Here is a 17,676-nt window from a genome sequence, read left to right as displayed (position 1 = left end):
TGGCCAGAGCAGGAAGCCCAGTGCACATCTCTGCTGTATCTGAGCTCCCGGGAGTGGGGCAGAACTTGCCCCCAGCAGCAGGTCCCTGATGGCTCCACATTGTCCCATGTACCTGTTGGTGCTGTGGGCAGCAGTGCCTTGCTGGATTCACCACATTGGTTCCAGTAGCTTCTAACAGCAGGAAACTGAAACTTTATGGGACTTACATTCAATGCAAGCTGACTTGATCCTACTCTCCTCAGAGGCCTCTGTTTCTCTTTCAGGGTTATACCACAAGCTGTAAAAATGAAAACTTTTTCATCACTGAAGCTACTGTGCTTCCCAGGAAGAACAAATCAGACATTTTCTATAATCTGCAGAGGGATCTCTCATAATTATGAGATGAATTTTGTAAATAGGGCAACCAGAACAGTTGAAGTCAAAAGCTGGCTGTCAAATGAAATGTATCTGACAAGTTGTAATATAATACAATATAATATAAAATATATCACTGTTATTTTATCCGGTTAAGCCAAAGGAGCTGAAGCAACTTTTAACAAATTGGCCAACAGGTTTTTTTTTGTTCAAATATTCTTTTTTGGTTCTAAAACTAGTAAAATTTGACTGAAGAATTTCTGCTCTAGTTTATAGGATTTCTAAATGTCTGAAGCTCATGACATTTGTGCTGACCCCATTCCCTAGAATGCTGAGGTTAGTTGTTTGGCCTATACATATGAAAAATGTTTTGGCCCTTTTCATTTCTCAAATTTTGCCATATTTATCAAATGGGGTGTACCAAATGAACACAGTGAAAAATACTGCTCCAGTAACTATTTGTGTGTAGGTATCCATGCTCACTTTCAAGTCCATACTCCTCTAAGAATCTGCTTTTACATGCTAGGAATTAGGCAATAAACTCTACATTGCGTATTTTATTTGCCAGCTGTCTTAATTTCGCATACAAAACCAGTGAGTAAATAAATACTTGAATTAGATTCTGATTTATTACAAAGAAATCTTAAAACATTGCTAAGAATTTTTCAATTTATGACATGTATATGTGGTTTTGCAGTCTAGGTACAATTTAAACTTCAGACATAGTTTAAGAGTTCTAAGAGGAGAGAATCTTTTTCTGAAGGCTGATTTTACTGTTGTTTACAAGCTGAGAGCATGTGATTAACAACAATGGCTTTGAATGACAGGGCACTGGACTCCTCACTAGGAGACATGTTCATCTATTGAAGCACTGAGGTGTAACAGTGAGTGTTGCTGCTGATGTGGGCAAAGATCCAAGAGTGATCTGCTCCTTCAGAAACTTTTATTTTCAGGGAGGTGAAAAATATAGGTGGTGAACTAAAGCCCAGATTCTAATTTCTGTTCCCTTCTCCCACATATTCATATATGTATGTATGTAGACATATATATACCCACACACACATGTTTATAGACATATGTACGAAACTGTAAAGTGACCATCACATAACAAATTTTTTGAAAGAGCATATTAAAAGCCCTGACTAATTTCAGGGTTGGGTTTGATACGAAGCAGATAACCTAAATGCATCCCATGCCAACATGCATCTGATGAAAACATTTGTCTCTTTCGAAAGATGAATAGTTGAACTGTTGTTCTTTTCATGGGGACAACATTAATTTGGTATATGCCCTCTCTGGAGATTATACCAGTCACTCAGACTTTCTAACCTTGAGAATTCACTTTTGTCTGCATGGAAAGTCATAAAGTAAGTTGAAGCTCTCATACTGTTTTCATTAGAAAAATGCCTCCTCTGCAGGATGACTCACCCATTCACCTCCACCTCAGGTAAAGAATCTGTGTTTTTCTGTAACCAATACTATTGAGAAGTTGGGTATTTAAAGGTGTCCTTAATTGCTGGTAATGGGACACTGGGCAGTTTCATGTGCTGCCATCTCGGCTGATCTGTGTGCTTTAATGTATCATACCTATACGTGGTAGGATTCATGGACCAGGAATCCATAGGATCAAATTCCCTGAGGAGAACGTGTTGGTAGCTGCACTCAGGGGGCAGAAATAAATACAGGGCTTCAGTTTCTTGTATCCTGTCACACAATTCAAAGATTCAAGTGAATGAATCTTGGTGAGGCAAGGAGCTTGGGATTTGCAGGGTGTGGTCCTGCTACCTAGGGACTTTATCCACTGACTCTCAGTGGGAAAAGGAAAAATAAGAAAAGAAGAGCAGAGCCAGAACTAGAATCCAGAGAGTGCCCTGCAGAGTGGCACCTCTGCCCACCATAGCTCCTGCTGTCTGATAGCCAGCCTTCCTCCAGGGGACACTGAACACCCTTGGACCAAGGTGGGAAAGAATCAGATTTTGCCACTTCAAATGCTCCCCTTACTGAACTGCAGTGTAAAACAGAGTCAGGAGCACAATGCACTCTTGCAGCTGTCATTGCAGAAGTTATATTCCACTCAGTTCGTAATGTTGAGTTCGTGACAGAGAGGGGCTTTTAGACATATCTTGTCTTCAGCACATGGCTTGGTGGCCCACAGGTCAGTGCAGTCAGTGCACTAACTGTTCACAGCACTCGTGTGGCGAAACAGTTGGGCTCTTCAGATGATGCTCCACAGTTCCTGCACAAAATTCAATTTCGTATGAGAAAAATCAACTCATATTTTATTATATGAGGTATAACACAGAGAGCACATTTTCCACATAATTTTCAGACACTGCAAGACAGTGGAAATGCACAGTTACTCCTACTGCTATAGATTTTTGTCACTTTTGCCCTCCTTTGAGGCCCTTGAAAACTCAGTCTTGCTATCATTAAAATACTGATTACATTGTCTTCTAATTTTATTCTCAATAATGCTATTAGACAAGTAAATAAACAAGGAGCATGAGATCTGCTGTGCTAAATCGTGTGCCACATGAACACAGAAGGCTCTCTACATGCAATTCCTAAGTCTCACGTATTTCTATGATCATACCCAAATTTCATAAAGAAACAAGGATTAGGGCATCATTCCTGCAGGACACAATGGCATTCCTTATTGAAACCCCATTCAATATATCTGCTGCAGGTTAAGAACCGATCACTGCTCCCAAGACTATTTGAAACACTCTGGCCACTGACCTCAGTTGTTACCACTCTCATTTCCCAATATGCCACAGATTTGTACTTACACTCTCTCTGGGAGCTGTTGAAGCTGCAGGAGGCTGGACGTGACATTGGCTCTGATCCCAGTGCCCTCACACATGACCCCAATCAGCTTCGCTACAATTCTCATGATACCCACAGGGTTTCCAGATGGAAAGAGAAAAATAAATGTTATCAGCATGATACAAATGGAAAAGGGTTATTTTTTTTTTCATATTCTCTGATGCTGATACACAGGAGTTATTAATTCATCTTTTTGTATAAGAATAGTTTCATTTATTAGAGCAAGGAAAATATAATGGGCTTACTTTGATTGTCAGATTCCTTTTTTCCTTTATAATGCTAAGAGGAATTGTCTTTTAGTTTTAACACATTTTCTGCTCATCAAATCTCACAGTCTATGATATGGAAGGAACTGGTTATTAAATCTATAGCTAACTTTTACCTAATAGTGAATATTAGTTGCAACCAGCTAAAATGACAGTTTCATTTAGAAGTGACTCCAAGTCACAAGTCAAGTAATAACCAGCAATATTTTCTCTCTAAAAACAGCTAAATGAGGCTATAGAGGCACCTTTTAATAACAAAGGAAAGGACATTTCATAGTGTTTTTAAGTGTTTCATGACGTATTTATATGTGCTTTGAAAATAAAGCTCTGCAGAAATCAATTGGACATATTCCTCATTTGCATTAGTGCTCATGAGTTCTCATTCCACCTTCAGGGTGTAGCTGTGCCTGGATTTATCCTGTAATCTCCCATGACCAAGAGAAAGTTTTAAATAAATCTATAAAAAATAACATCTTTGACTGGCCTCTCATGAAAATGTAACAGTAAATTTTAGACCTCTGGAGGAATTTTGATTTCTACTTTTTTCGGTCTCCAGAGGCAGAAGAGAACAAAAGGAAAACATAATTAAATTTATTCCTTACCCAATTTTTCTGTTGTGTTTTTTTTTTTAAATAGGTATATGAAGAAATAATATCATGTGAGATGTCTAGATATTGCTTACCTGCAAATAATATATTTTACAATGTCTTGATCTCATGAAAACTTAGAATACAGTAATTTGTGTCCATCAGAAAAGTGATTTTTCCCTATCTCTTTTTCCTCGTGGAACACCTAACTATTGGGATGTAATATTAAAAGATGAACACTACTTTATGTCAAACAGGTAGAGGAAAATAAAACCAATATAGCCTCACATTGTTGTGAGGAATAAGTGAACAGAGTTGAACTTCACACCCTTACCCTGAAAAAGTGTTTCTTTTTGTCATGATAGGCTGAAAAATTTGGATAGTGATATGTTGCAGTGGTAGCCTCAACACTTATATCCACCAGGCCTGTCATTAGCAGGAAGTTTTCCCATCAACACAGGTCCCATCCCTGATGTGCTGGGGTTCATTTGAGGGCTTGATCAGGACATCTTTTCTCCATCCCAATTCAATGTGTGCTGGGATTACTAAATATGTCTTGAATTAGTAAAAACTATGATAAATTTGTTAATCTAATTAGCTACAATTTTTAATCAGCTGAGCTAACATCAAACATGTTTTACAAATATGCTAACAGCACCTTCAGAAAAAATTTGGTTTATAGATTGTAATTAAAATAAATATTTGATCTATCATTGCACAAATAGTGGCTGGCTGAGCATAATATCACTGTATTAATCATCTCCAAACCATGACATAAGTAACTAATCAGCTCAAAAGCTAAAGCTGCTTTGGTTTTCCTGTAAATTATGTAGTAGCAATCTCACTAATTTCTTTCCAGACACTGTTTTCCCTTCTTACTGTCTTGGTAAATGTTGTGGGCACAAGGAGAGATTCGCTCTTCAGGATCCTGAGGAGAGCACTACAGGTGAAGTTTCTCTTTGATTCACTCCTTTCAAAGTTCCATTGGAGCTAGTGAGTGTTGGAGCTGATAAGGGAGCAGTGCTGCTTCTTGACAATCACTCCCTTTGTTGTGTTCAGTCTTGGTAGGATAAACCAAGGAGGTTGGCAGCAACTGAAAAAAACCCAGCTGTATCTCTTCCTTGGCACAGCCCAGGATTTTTAGTTGCAAGTATGCACTCACTTCTTGTTCTATAAGTCTCTTTGTGTCAGATCTTGAAGTTTTGGCCTGTTAAAATAATCTCTGCTAAGGAATCTTTCTTGATTACAGGAATTTTCGGTGCAGTTTGCACTGCAACTATGCTATACTGAGTCAAAGCTATTTGCCAGCTAGGCAGTTTACTGAGTGAATATTTACTGCCAGAGTTCACACATGGCTGTGCACATGTGTAGTTCATGCGTACAAGACTAAGGTTTAAAAGTTTTCAGAATTGGGGCCTGAAATGAGCATTTCTGCCCTGCTCCTACTCTTCTCAGACCCAAACCAGTGATACAAAAAATAAGCAATGTGCTGAACTGTGGAAAACTGTCATCATCACCTCACTTTTCATTTAATAACAACCAGGTATTTTTACTGCCAGATACATGCTGAGATTTTGATGACATTTATATGACATACAATGGCCAGTAAGGTTAATCACAGATCTATATTCTTTAAAGACACCCATGAGGATAGACTTCTGCACCTGCTTTCTATGTAAAGATGGCTTTCCCAACTGGAACTCACCTCACGGCATGTTCTTGAAAACCTTTCACTTTTAATGTATCTGCTTAATAAAAATGCTTTCACTGACAGTGAAAAATGGAACCTATCAATGTGTTACCAGCCCACATTTCCATTGCTACCATCTAAACTTCAGCCACTACACTCACTGAGAGGCAATGATGCTATTACAGCCTGACAAGGGCATATTGAGATACTTGGGCATAGATTGCACAACTGCTCTTGTAATTTTATCTTTTAGAATGGGCCTTGCAGTAGAGATGATTAAAAAGTGCTGGCTAACAGGGCATAGCAGGGATCAGTTTGAGAGCTCAGAGAGTGAACAGAAATTATGAGTGACCCAAAGGTAAATGTGTGTGCATGTTCCCGTTAAGGATAAAAGAAGCAACAAGTAAATCCACTGCCAAAACCAAACAGATTACAGTTCAGGCTGTGTTTCTAAAAGATCTTACCCCCAGACACTGCAACTTTTAATAGCTCTGCCAGAGATGTCAGCAGGGCTACCCTCTGGCTGCATTATAGTTACATGGTTCATTTCAAACACTGCAAGCTCTGTACTGTCCTAGCAAAAACCTCAACAACTGCAATTAAACAATTTAAAAGTCCTAAGTCATAAAGAATAGACGAATAGTTTTCTTTACAGTGTCCTGCTTAAGTGGGCACTGTGTGGTCACTCCTCCAGAAAGGAACAGTGCTCTAACAAGCACACCTTTGGACACTTTTACAAGGAAGTACCTCAGACTCCTTCATGCCTGTGCATTAGAGATGAGCTTGAATGTGTTAAGGTCTCACTAAAGATACTTGCATGGAATGCTAGATGGAAACACTGGATATAGTCCCTAGGCATCAGCAGAAGCCACAGTAAGACAAAGGTGTCCTCTTGTCCTACTCCCTCAAAAAGGCTATTACTTTCTTGCAGTCTAAATTTCAAACTTTCAATTTTGGGTGATATTTTGGAGGAATGATGCTTTTGTTTCATTGAAGAATGGGACAGGGAGTAGAAAAGTCATGACAGTGTTAAGTTGTGAGGACCTACCATGGATAGTCATCTTCTGAACTGCCACTTGTTTAAGTGTATGTTTGGCATACAGAAGATGCAAATACAAAATTGAGCAATACAGGGAACTACAACTGGATCTCCAAATCCCTGAATGTTTTTTTTAAATCGCTAATGTTGGCTGTTGCAGTGTAAGGCTGTCTCTCATTGTGCCCCAGGAATCAGAATTCCCATCCTTGGTCAGCCCCAGTTTGCAGCCCTGGCCTCATCACACAGCCCAGGTGTGTGGGGTTTGGTACCTGTCCTCTGCACAGTCCAAGCCACATGCTCCAGAATTCAAAAGTTCCATGGCCTGAAGTACCTGGTCCCAGCACAAAGTAACCTCTGCTCCTACTGCATAGCCTAAATTATTAACTAATCCATGGTAAATTATAATATAGCAGTGATATATTCAGAGCTGGCTTAGCATTTTGAAATGCAAATTACCAGGAAAGTAATAACTAGGTGCATTTGAGCCTATGTGAGAATAGCCAAATGTTGAGTCCGTTTTTGCAAAGCTGAAGATCTGCTGTGTGCATCACAGTGCTGTTTAACAGCACACACAGAGATGTACAGCTCAGCCAGGCAGTCCCCCGTGCTGTAAGGCTTCGCTTCCTTTCTCATGGCTCTCTTGCCTTTGAAGTTGAGCTGCAGCATGCTCAGCTGTGCTCAGCAGGAGGGCCAAAGGTTTGAATATTCAGATTTCATCTTTGTTTATAGAGTGGGCTTTTGAGATGTAGGAATTCTGTTACATTGTCCAGTGTCTGGGGGAAGGGCTGCTGAGGCTGTTAATGGGTCCCGAGGAGCCTCATCCGTTACACAAACCACTGTAGGCCCCTTCTGCTCATGCCAGACATTAATGGCCACATGGACCTACATGCATAATATCAGCTACTTTTAACAGACCTCCTTAATTGTGTCTTTGGTTTTATTTCTGGTTGTTTCATACTGGTTGCATTCTGTAGCAGGCAATATTTAGTCCATTCAATTTGACTAGTGCTGGTTTGAAGTTGATTTTGGTGCACTATGGCTTTCTGCAGTGGCTGACACACACACACATGAAGTTTCCTTGGCTTCCATCAGGAAAAAAAGTATGAAATTTGATAATATAACATGGAAGCTATGGATTTTCTAAAGCCCCATGTGCTTCTTAAGTGCATGCAATGCTCTCAAGTAGACATGTATGTAACAGCCCAATTAATGAGTAAGTGCCCAGGGAGGGAAAGCAGAAGAGTATATGCCTGCCCTGTCCTTTCATTCCAGCTCTAGAGAGGCAGAGAAGAGTTATTATAGTTCTACCAAATGACTTAGAAAGAACAAAACCAAAGCAGAAATCTGGAAGCTCTCCTGTAATCCAGAAAGCTGCTGCAAAACTCCATGAGATGTGCAGCAGTAGATGTGACTAGGATAGAGGCTGCTGCAGCTCCTTTCTGCCTCCAGTCCTTGTTTTACAGGCCGTAGTCCTCTCCATAGTTATTCCTGCCCTTTTCCTTCTCTTGTGGGCAGATGTTTCCTATTCTTTATCAAGCATTCATAAATGAGTGAGCAGGAACAGAAATATTGAACTGGATGAACTGTTTTAGCACTGGATGATTCTATGGTCCATGCAGCATAATTAAAGGTCAATGTGTTCCTTCCTGCTTAGGGTCACTTTGGGTATTGGAAGCTGCACCCTAGACTTCCCCTTCTCAGGAGGAAGTGTTATTAATGCATGAACTGATCTATTCTACCTCTTCCTACACCTCTGGAAAACTAATCTTTTTCTGTAAATTGTGGGCACTACCCATTAGGAAGTGCTGCATACAGTTACAGTGCTATACAGAGCAATTTAATACATTTGTGTAGGGTGTGTGCTGGTCCCTGTGCCTTTTCTTGCCTCTTCTGTTTTATCCTATACAAAATAATTCAGCAGCCTAATGGAGAAGCCACAAGTGAGGTGCCATTTTCTGAACATTGCAGTAATGTAGCTTCTGTGTCTGACAGAGGGGCTCATGTTGAGCCAAGTGTGAATCAAGCACCTGCTATTAAAAAGTAACACACTAAAGCAGGATTCCATCAATTTACTCTTTGGGTTTTTTAATATTCATAAAAATATATTTCTTGAGCAGCAGGAATAGCAATGAAAGGAAGGACAACTAACATCCGCATCTTCTCCATGTGATTAGAGTATTTGCATCAAATACTTTATTATGAAGGCTGGAGAACAAGAAAAGCACATTCAGCGTCATATGTTATGGCACAATCCCTCTCTGGTAGAGCAAACAATGGGACCATTATACAAGCTGACATATTTTTTGTTTCTAATATATTCTGCTTCTTTGTGTCTGTGTGTGCTTAAATAGCAGGCACAGATGTACTGTTTCCAAAGGTCTTTGACTTGTCATGAGAATACTGTCTTTACCAGTAAAATAAATTGATTACTAGTGACAATGTTAACTATTATACAAAGAACACAGCTCTGGTGGGCTTTGTTTGATTTTAAAGAAAAGGTGATTATTTCTTCCTTATGACAGTTTGAAAGGTTTGCCATGTGGATATGGAAAGATTTTACTCATGAATATGCAAAGGTATGGCAACAGGCCGGGTAGCCAGATCTTCAAATTGACCGTTGGCTCTGACTGAGTTAGAAGAAGAAGAAGAAGAAGAAGAAGAAGAAGAAGAAGAAGAAGAAGAAGAAGAAGAAAAACATGAGACAAACACAAAATATACAAAACCAGCATGGGAAGTGGTTGTTAAAATATTCAGTTGTAAGAATATTGTGCAATATTAGCTTTGGGGTATAATATCAAATTGATGACGTGATTACAGGGAAAACAGGGCCAACTGGGATGATGTGCAGTGCATCAGGTTCATGGATGGGCCACCAAATTCTTGAATAATATTTCTGCCTAGGGATTATTACTTGATGCTCTGATCTTTAGCCCTCTGAGCAGTGACATCAGAAAACTGGCCTATGACACAAAGCAATATACCTTTCTTATCAAGATGCGTTGCAGTTTTTTTGGGAAGCATTATATTTTGCTGAAAAAAACACAAACAATAACTCATGCAGGTGTAGCAGCATGTTATAGAGCAGAGAAATTAGTGAAAGAAGAGATAAAAAATCAGACACAAAATACATACTTGTTATGTTGCAATGGCTCTTCAGACATTTTTCCTTTTATAATATGAAAAATAACAAAAGACATACTTAGAGTGAATCTTTTACTAAAACCTGTACATTTATGCATGTTTTTTCTCTAAAACATATTGAAAAAGTTCTTTTTCTACAGATCTCATGTTAAATAATTTGGGATATTTTCCAATCTAATTTAAGCTGCTACAAATATTTTCTGTAATGAGATTGGAAACAATCCATTTGCTCCCCCTAGAAAGTGCTATGAGTTCTCCCTTGATTGCAGTTCAGATCATGCTGCTAAACACCAATTTAGAACACAAATCAGGCTCCTTGTTGATTGCAGTTCAATTCATGCTGCTAAATGCCATTTCTCTGATCAGCAAGATGCTGCTCTGTGGGCTGCAACCTGGGCCTCCCAAATCCATCGGTCCATAATTTTTGCATAGGTTGCAATCCTAAAATTAGATCTATCCTGTCAAATCATAATTAAGGATATAGTTCTCACCTGATCATCCAGCAAGCATTCCCTTTTTTATTCAAATGTTTTTTAGTGATTTATCTAGTATTAGTGGCAACCGTGCATTCCTTTGGGACATATAATCCGCCTTTTCTTTATATCATTGACTCTTGTTCAAATATCTATGACATCATTTATGCATTTAATCTTCCTCCTGTTTAGAAGAATTTTTCCTAAATTAATTCTTTCTCAGGTTACTGAACATTTTTTGATTTCCCTTACTGTTCAAAATGCTAATGGTTTTCCCAACTGGTCTTCAGGGCAGGGTGAAAGAAAGAGAAAAGCTTTCCTAAAATGTAGATCCCATGGTAACCTTTTGCTGATGGTGCATCTTTTTTCTGTTCTTCACTGTTAAACCCTTCCTGGCGTTGTATGGCCATTGCTGCCCCATTTCACAGCATTTGATTCCTGTCGTTGTCCTGTACAGCACCTCCAGCCCCAGCAACTCTGTAAACTGCTGGTAGTGTTCTCTGGGAGTGCTCTGTGACACCTGTTCATGGCATATTCACTTCTGAAAATAAGCTTACCAGTGAAATTAGCCCCTGTTCTACCATAGAAATCTCTAGGACAGAGTGTGAAATGTTCCTGTACCCATCCTGTGATCGATGTGAAATCCAGTGTATGGCAGAAGCTGCTGGTTGTGATGGGCTTCTTCTTGTCAGATGTATGTGGTACATGAACAAATGACCACAGACCAGGATGTTTCACTTTCACACCCTTGTCCACCTTCTGATAAACCAAGAATCACTGAATCACAGCATGTTAGTTCTGCAGAGACTCTAAGCATTATTCAACAAGACGCTCTCCCTAAGGTAGTGTAAAGCTTAATTTTTTGAAGTGTCAAGAATGTAAGTTCCCAGTGGACAGGTACTGGGAGGCTGTGATTCTTTGCTCATTTTGAATCAAATTCTTAGTCTATAAAAGCTTTGTTATGCATAGTAGGTGTTCCTTAAAATTTCAATACAGTTCAAATCTAGAAAAACATCCAAAATGTAACTTTATTAGGTATTTCATTTCTTACCCATGCCACATGTAGGAGTGGACATGGAGACTCCCTCGCCCCCCATCCCCTAATATTCCTCACTTTTAGGAAAAGGTTTGACTATTATATTTGTGTAAGTGGGTGCTTTTTCAAAGGCAAATGAATTATTTAATTCTCAGACTCTCTTGAATCTTCACACTTCCCAACCCCCACTTCTATATTGCTTTTAAAACTTTGAGTGAATTCTGTTGCAGTTTTATGGGCCAGAGAGATACTTCTGTGTTTAGGAAGACTGGGCTTTTGTAATTCCTCCAGTTCTCTGCTTCATCATCCTGTTCTTACTGTACTTGTCCAGCCTTCCTTAGATGTCCCTTGGCCTGGTTCTTTTCTGATCTTCACATTTAAATCAGCTAAACTCCATTCCATATTCCTACCTTATTCCTAATCTATGTCCACTCTGCCTCTGTTGACTAATCTTCTTAAAACATAGAATATGTCATAAAGAGCAGAATTTTAAAAGGAACAGGTGTCCAGGCAAAGCAAGGAAGTAAATAAAATCTCTGATTTTTTTGCAACCTTTCTGCACTACTCTTCTGATTAACAAACCTGCTTTACTCTGTATGTTTTCAAATTGCTGAGAATTTATTATACAGCATGTAAAAAACATCTTCTTACTGAAATCCTGCAGAGACTTGGATGGGATAGGCCTAAACTGGATGAAAGATGAAACATGATAATAAAGGAGAATGAAACGAAGTTTGCTTTGTCATAGCAATTTCTAATCAATCCTTATGTATCATGTGGTCATATTTGTAATGAAAATATTCTCAGGAAGTAAGAGAAAGCGTAAAATGTTCATTCAAAAGCACCTACCAGCTGCATATACGGTATTAATAGAAAGACTGATATACCTAACCAGGGGTTCACATTTCAAACCAGTAGGCCTAACAGCTTCTGAGATATAAGTAAATGAAAATTCATGATTCTGTATTGTGCCCAAGAGCCAACTTTACTGCTATTGCCATATAATTATTTATAGCTGCAAACTATCAAATGGAATTGCTTACCACCACCTTACTATATGTGGTAATTGATGTGAAGTGAGGCATTGTGTCCCCGGCTGACCCCAGCACACTGAAAGTCAGATGGATTATATCTAACTCAATTATGATTGATATTATCAAAATCCGTGAAGCACAACATGGTATAACAGGCTTTCTAAGTGTATCTATTGATTGTTTCTCCCTCTGTGTGTGTGTGTGTGTGTGCATGTGTTTTCCAAGGCTGTTGCAGTGGAGCTGTCTCTGGGGAAAAGCAGAGCAGTATTGCTAACAATTTCCACGTGTAAATATATATTTCTGATGGCTTAACTCACCCTTATTGCCTCACAGGGATTGCTGGAACTTGTACTGGAAAAGCCCAGTTTCATTGGCAAAGAATTTTGCTACAGTAAGAAAATTTGCCAGTATGGTTGGTGGGGTTGAAAACCAAAATACTCTGTGATCTGCTGAGCTGTGACTGGAGTAGAACAAACGTTCCTGTGTTCCTGTTCTGTGCCATTCCGTCAGTCCATCGGAGCACAGCAGTGGCTGTGCAAGCCCTACATCCTGTCTCCTGCAGATGTTTGCAAAAACAGGCATAAGGCTGGAGCAATGAAATGAAGCTTTCCTCATGGCAGTCTTACTATTTCCAGCAACCTGAAGTTCAGGGACTGCTGTTTATATCTGCATCATTGTGTTTAAGAAATTCTGATGGGCATTTCTTGTCTGAATTTTCTCCAGTCACCTTCTGAACCCACACACAATTTTAACATCCAAATATATGTTTTGATAAAGTAGGAAACATATAAAGAGATATCTATTTCCATATACCTGCTGTTTTGTAATTTTCCAGATTGATCACTAACTGATGTAGTATGAGAAAAGGTGACTTTATTCCCAATTAATCTTTTCCATGTTAAGGCATGTTTTTATAGATTCCTCACAAATTCTTTCTCAAGCTTTCCTGTCCTAATCAAAGGAATCTTATCTAATTAATTTTTCAAAAACCATTCAAAAATGTTTTTGTCATTATAATTTTTCTCTATGTTATTCTGTAATACCACATTTGAGATCAAACACTGAGAAGTGTTCATGATTCAGGGATGCTGTGTATATATAATGTGTTTCCATTCCTCGCCTAAGCATTGAGTTAATGTTTACTGTCCATAATTACTCTCCCACTTTCCTAAGTGATAATAAATTATTTAGGGTTGCATACTGTGTTTCTGGTTTGGGGTATTGTTTTCTCTTCCCTTCCCCCCAACCTGTGCAATGTTTGCTTTTGTCAGCATCTTGTCTCTTCAGCCATTTTCTTAACAAGATGCTCAGAGATTCTTCACCAAGTCTTAATCAGTTTATGTTTTCACTGTCCTAGGTAATATTCTACTAGATATTAAATTGTCTCCGTAATATGCACTCCCTCATTTTTCTAAGTCAGTTATGAGTATATTACAGCACAGGTTCCACTACAGAGCTCTGTAGGAAGGTACATTCCCTTCATGATGAAAAATCAATTATTTAGTCATCCTTTAGTTCCCAACATGTAGGATCTATGAGTTTGTATGCTGAAGGAGAGGCTTTACTACTTTACCTGTCCTTTTTTTGATTTTGTTTTTAAGTTTTGTGGTGGCTTGGATGCAACACAGCTCATTCAATAACAAATTTGGGAATTCAACAAGGCATCTCACTGGCCTACCCTGTGGACCCATTTTGCGAGGAGCATTCAAAGAGTCAAATTATAAAGTTGCAACAAATGAATGTCCAATCACTGGTTGTCCTCCAGGTGTTTTTCAGCTGCTAGGAATGTCTACAAAACAGTTTTTTGTGAGATTGTAATGGAAAATCTGGATGGCTTCTTAGGAAATAATAGTTATAATGCTAGGTATTGACATTTTAGAGTTTTTAATTTATTTAAGTAACAGTTTTTGCTATTCTTATTAGCAAAGTATACGTTTACTTTATTTACAGAGTTTCTGTAGTGTTCCTTCTCTTTTTCTCAGCCTCTAGGGACTTTCCCAGTACTGAACAAAGCAGCCGTGGGACTGATCTAAGTGACCTGCTCTTTGCCTAAAAACAACATCTGGGCTACAGGAAGTTAGTTTAGGACTGTTACCCTCTTCCCTGTCAGAATACAGTTAGGAGATTGCAAATGCATCCATACTCCAGCTACTGCCAGCTGTCAGACAGCCCTTTTGAGTCCCGAGTTACTTGGAGCTGTTATAGTGTTAAAGGAAAGTTACATTTGCTTTCCCACCCTCCCAGACCAGCCATACACCAGATCTCTTGAACAGATGGATCAATGTGAGTTCCTAGGCCCATGGAATTTTAGTTCATATTAACTGTCAAAATATGAGATGGCATAGAAAAAGTAGTTTATTATTTTCTCCTAAGTAATTTTGTTGATAGAAATAAGTTAATCATAGCATCCTTTTATTAGCACTTATGTGGAAATATTTTTAAAAAGTTGAAGAGGGTGCACTGTAAGCAATACCTCCTCTTTTTATAACCATCAGCTTTTGGTGAACTAAAGAAATAAGCATCATTATTAGAAGATTCAATATCCATTTCACAACAAGAAATTCACAGACCTGTGAAGGTTCTTGCTAACTCTCCATTCTTCTAGAGATGTACTGTAGAGATTTCCTGATATATCTGCTACAAGAATACCTATAAGGCACTACCTAAGACACGCTGATAGAAAGCTTATTTTATGATACAAGTGGAATAGTATTTACTTGGGCTGTACCCTCAATATCTTCCAAGTTTACTTATTTACTCTATCAGAAGTTCTGCGTTTTCCTTTTATGAAACTTAGATCTTAAGGAAAGATGTCTTGCTCTTTTTTTTTTTTTTTAATGTAACAGAATATTACCTAACCTACTAAGTGGAAGAAGTTACATTTCCTGACTTTGGTCATTCAGAGCAAAAAATTCCAACTTTGAGTGAGCTATCAAAGGCAATATGTCTGTGTCACACTTTAATTTTGGCTCCAGGTGTCAGCTAACAAGTAGGCAACTGGCCATGGGATTCTCAAGCACTTTTCCCAGGTAACTTTCATGCTTCTGCAGCACATGACATGGAGTTCACATGCTAGTGACTGACCCAGTGTTTAACAGGGATTCACCACTGGAAATAGTCTTTGAAATTCATAAATTCAAGGCAAGCCTGTTTTATGGGGACTGATAATGCTGTATTAGTTGCTGGAAGTTAATGAGGTCCTGTGTTTGAGTACAACCAGATTAAAATGAAAAACGAACCACATTACATTCTGTTTCGACAATTATTATCAGTTGGTTGTAATATAAATATGCAAATTTTTCAGCTTGAACTTTAACATCCTCTGTAGAGACCATTCATCTCTTTAAAGTATTAATTTAAGTTGTAAAAGGATCCATACATCATTGCATGTCATTTTGAAAACAAATATTAATCAATTTTACACTCTGAATTGCCACTGTGCAAGTGTAATGTCCATTATTTTGGAGCAAGTCAGTGGCAAGAAATTTACATATTCATTCCTAGCTTAAGAAATCATATGATAATACAAGTACAACACAAGAAATTCAAAAGACTTAAGACCTTATCATCATCTATTCAATGGCAAAAAGCCTGCCTTTGCATTCTCAATGCATTGGTATGCAGATTAGGAATATGTTTCTCATTCCTATCAGTATAACCTTGAAAGCTGGTGACAGCTGAAGTGTAGTCATAAGTTTTCTCTTCCAACAGAAAAAAAAAGAAAGAAAAAAAGGCAACAAAATGAGTGTAAAGGATACAGCAATTTCAAGTTTTATGATAAGCTTTTTGATAATGTATCTGACTACTCAGGTAGACTGTACTGTGTGGGTATGTAGCTTGAAAGTGTGTTATCTCTAGATTTAGCTAGAATTGTGATTGCAAGTGCATCTCTGCTACTGAACTAAAGTTCATATTTCTGATATAACAGAGCTACACCTGTCTTTTATTAGATAAAATTATAGGAAATAGTCGAAGGTGTTTGCATGTTAAATATTGTGAGGGACACCAAATTTTATACCAGTTGCCTCCTAGTGAAAGAATAAAGAGTTTCCACTTGGAAAGCAAGCACTCCCAGGCAAACACTGCGCTGAAAGCCTTGTCCTGCTGACATAAAAAGGGATCAACATCTGCAATCCAGGTAGTTTGCCTGTTTCTTCTTTGGGAATCATAGCAAAGGAATTATTGTTTTACAGTCAGAATTGAAATAGGCAAAGACAGAGGATAGGTTAAGTTAATCCTTGCTAATGCTTTAAGTCCTCACTCAGCAGTGGCTGCTCCTTCTCAGGTTCGAGTCTGGAGATGATGAAGATCTCACCCAATGCCAACAAGAATGCTGCTTCCACTCGAAAAAAGCAAATTGCTATTTTGGTTAGAACTGGAGACTTCAAAAATGCCACTCCTGAGCCCCAAGGTGAGAGGTGGAGAAAAGAACAGCAGAGCAGGTACCCCCCCATAACTACCTTCGTCAATTATGCAAAACTAAGCTCTGACATAATTGGCCTAGCAGAGGTTATACATAAGCTCCCTCTAGTGGATTATTAAGCAAGAATTTATAAAAGCACACATCTTTTCTCCAAACGTTTTCTGTCACTCAGTGTGAACACGAGAATACCACAGGCACCATGCTGTTCCTGTGCAACGAGCTGTTATCTCTGTTGCCCTGCTTGCTACCTCAGGAGAGTCCGTGAAACAATGCTGGCCATAAACCTGCAGCTACAAAGGGAGACGACTGCAGCACTTTTTGGCTGGGCTTGCTGTTCTTCACTCCTTGGCAGGGTCAGTTTGATTGCTGCTTCAGAATACTGATGTTTCTTAATCATCTCCCTTTGTTTTCTCGTTAAGTGAATGGGTGAATAATTTGCCACACATTCTCTGTCAATCCCATACGTTGTGAAAGGACGGTTGAAACAATGCACACACTCTTCGTTTCATAAATTTGTCATTACAGCATAATCAGATCATTCGCACTTATCCTGCTCTTGCACAGGCTAATTCGACATTCCTGAAAAAAGTGCACTTGGTTACAGTGCTCTGTCTCTCTGTTCCCCTGGGTATTTTCTTAGACCAAAACTGCAAAGGCAATGTGCAAGACACTTGTGTTCCTTGTTTGCACAGTTCATGCAGGTCAGAGGAAAATCATAAAGAGTACATGTGCATGTGGCCAGATTAAAATGCAACAGTACATCAGATATGTCAACTGGATTTAGGATTATAACAGACATGTAAGCAA

At 38.7% G+C, this 17,676-nt stretch overlaps 1 long non-coding RNA gene across 1 annotated transcript in view; it reads left to right on the top strand.

Moving 5' to 3' along the window:
* LOC108497955 overlaps positions 1-17,054 on the top strand; it is a 182,144-nt gene extending 165,090 nt beyond the window's left edge. The window contains exons 13-14 of the long non-coding RNA XR_001875019.1: positions 16,732-16,888; positions 17,042-17,054. This is a non-coding gene — a long non-coding RNA (uncharacterized LOC108497955). The remainder of the gene's footprint in view (positions 1-16,731; positions 16,889-17,041) is intronic.
* The last annotated feature ends 622 nt before the right edge of the window (positions 17,055-17,676 follow it).

This window comes from Lepidothrix coronata, unplaced genomic scaffold (genome assembly GCF_001604755.1).
Source record: "Lepidothrix coronata isolate B3197 unplaced genomic scaffold, Lepidothrix_coronata-1.0 Scaffold54, whole genome shotgun sequence".
Taxonomy (NCBI): domain Eukaryota; kingdom Metazoa; phylum Chordata; class Aves; order Passeriformes; family Pipridae; genus Lepidothrix; species Lepidothrix coronata.
Note: the sequence above shows the minus strand (reverse complement) of the source record. Positions and strands in the feature narration are given on the sequence as shown.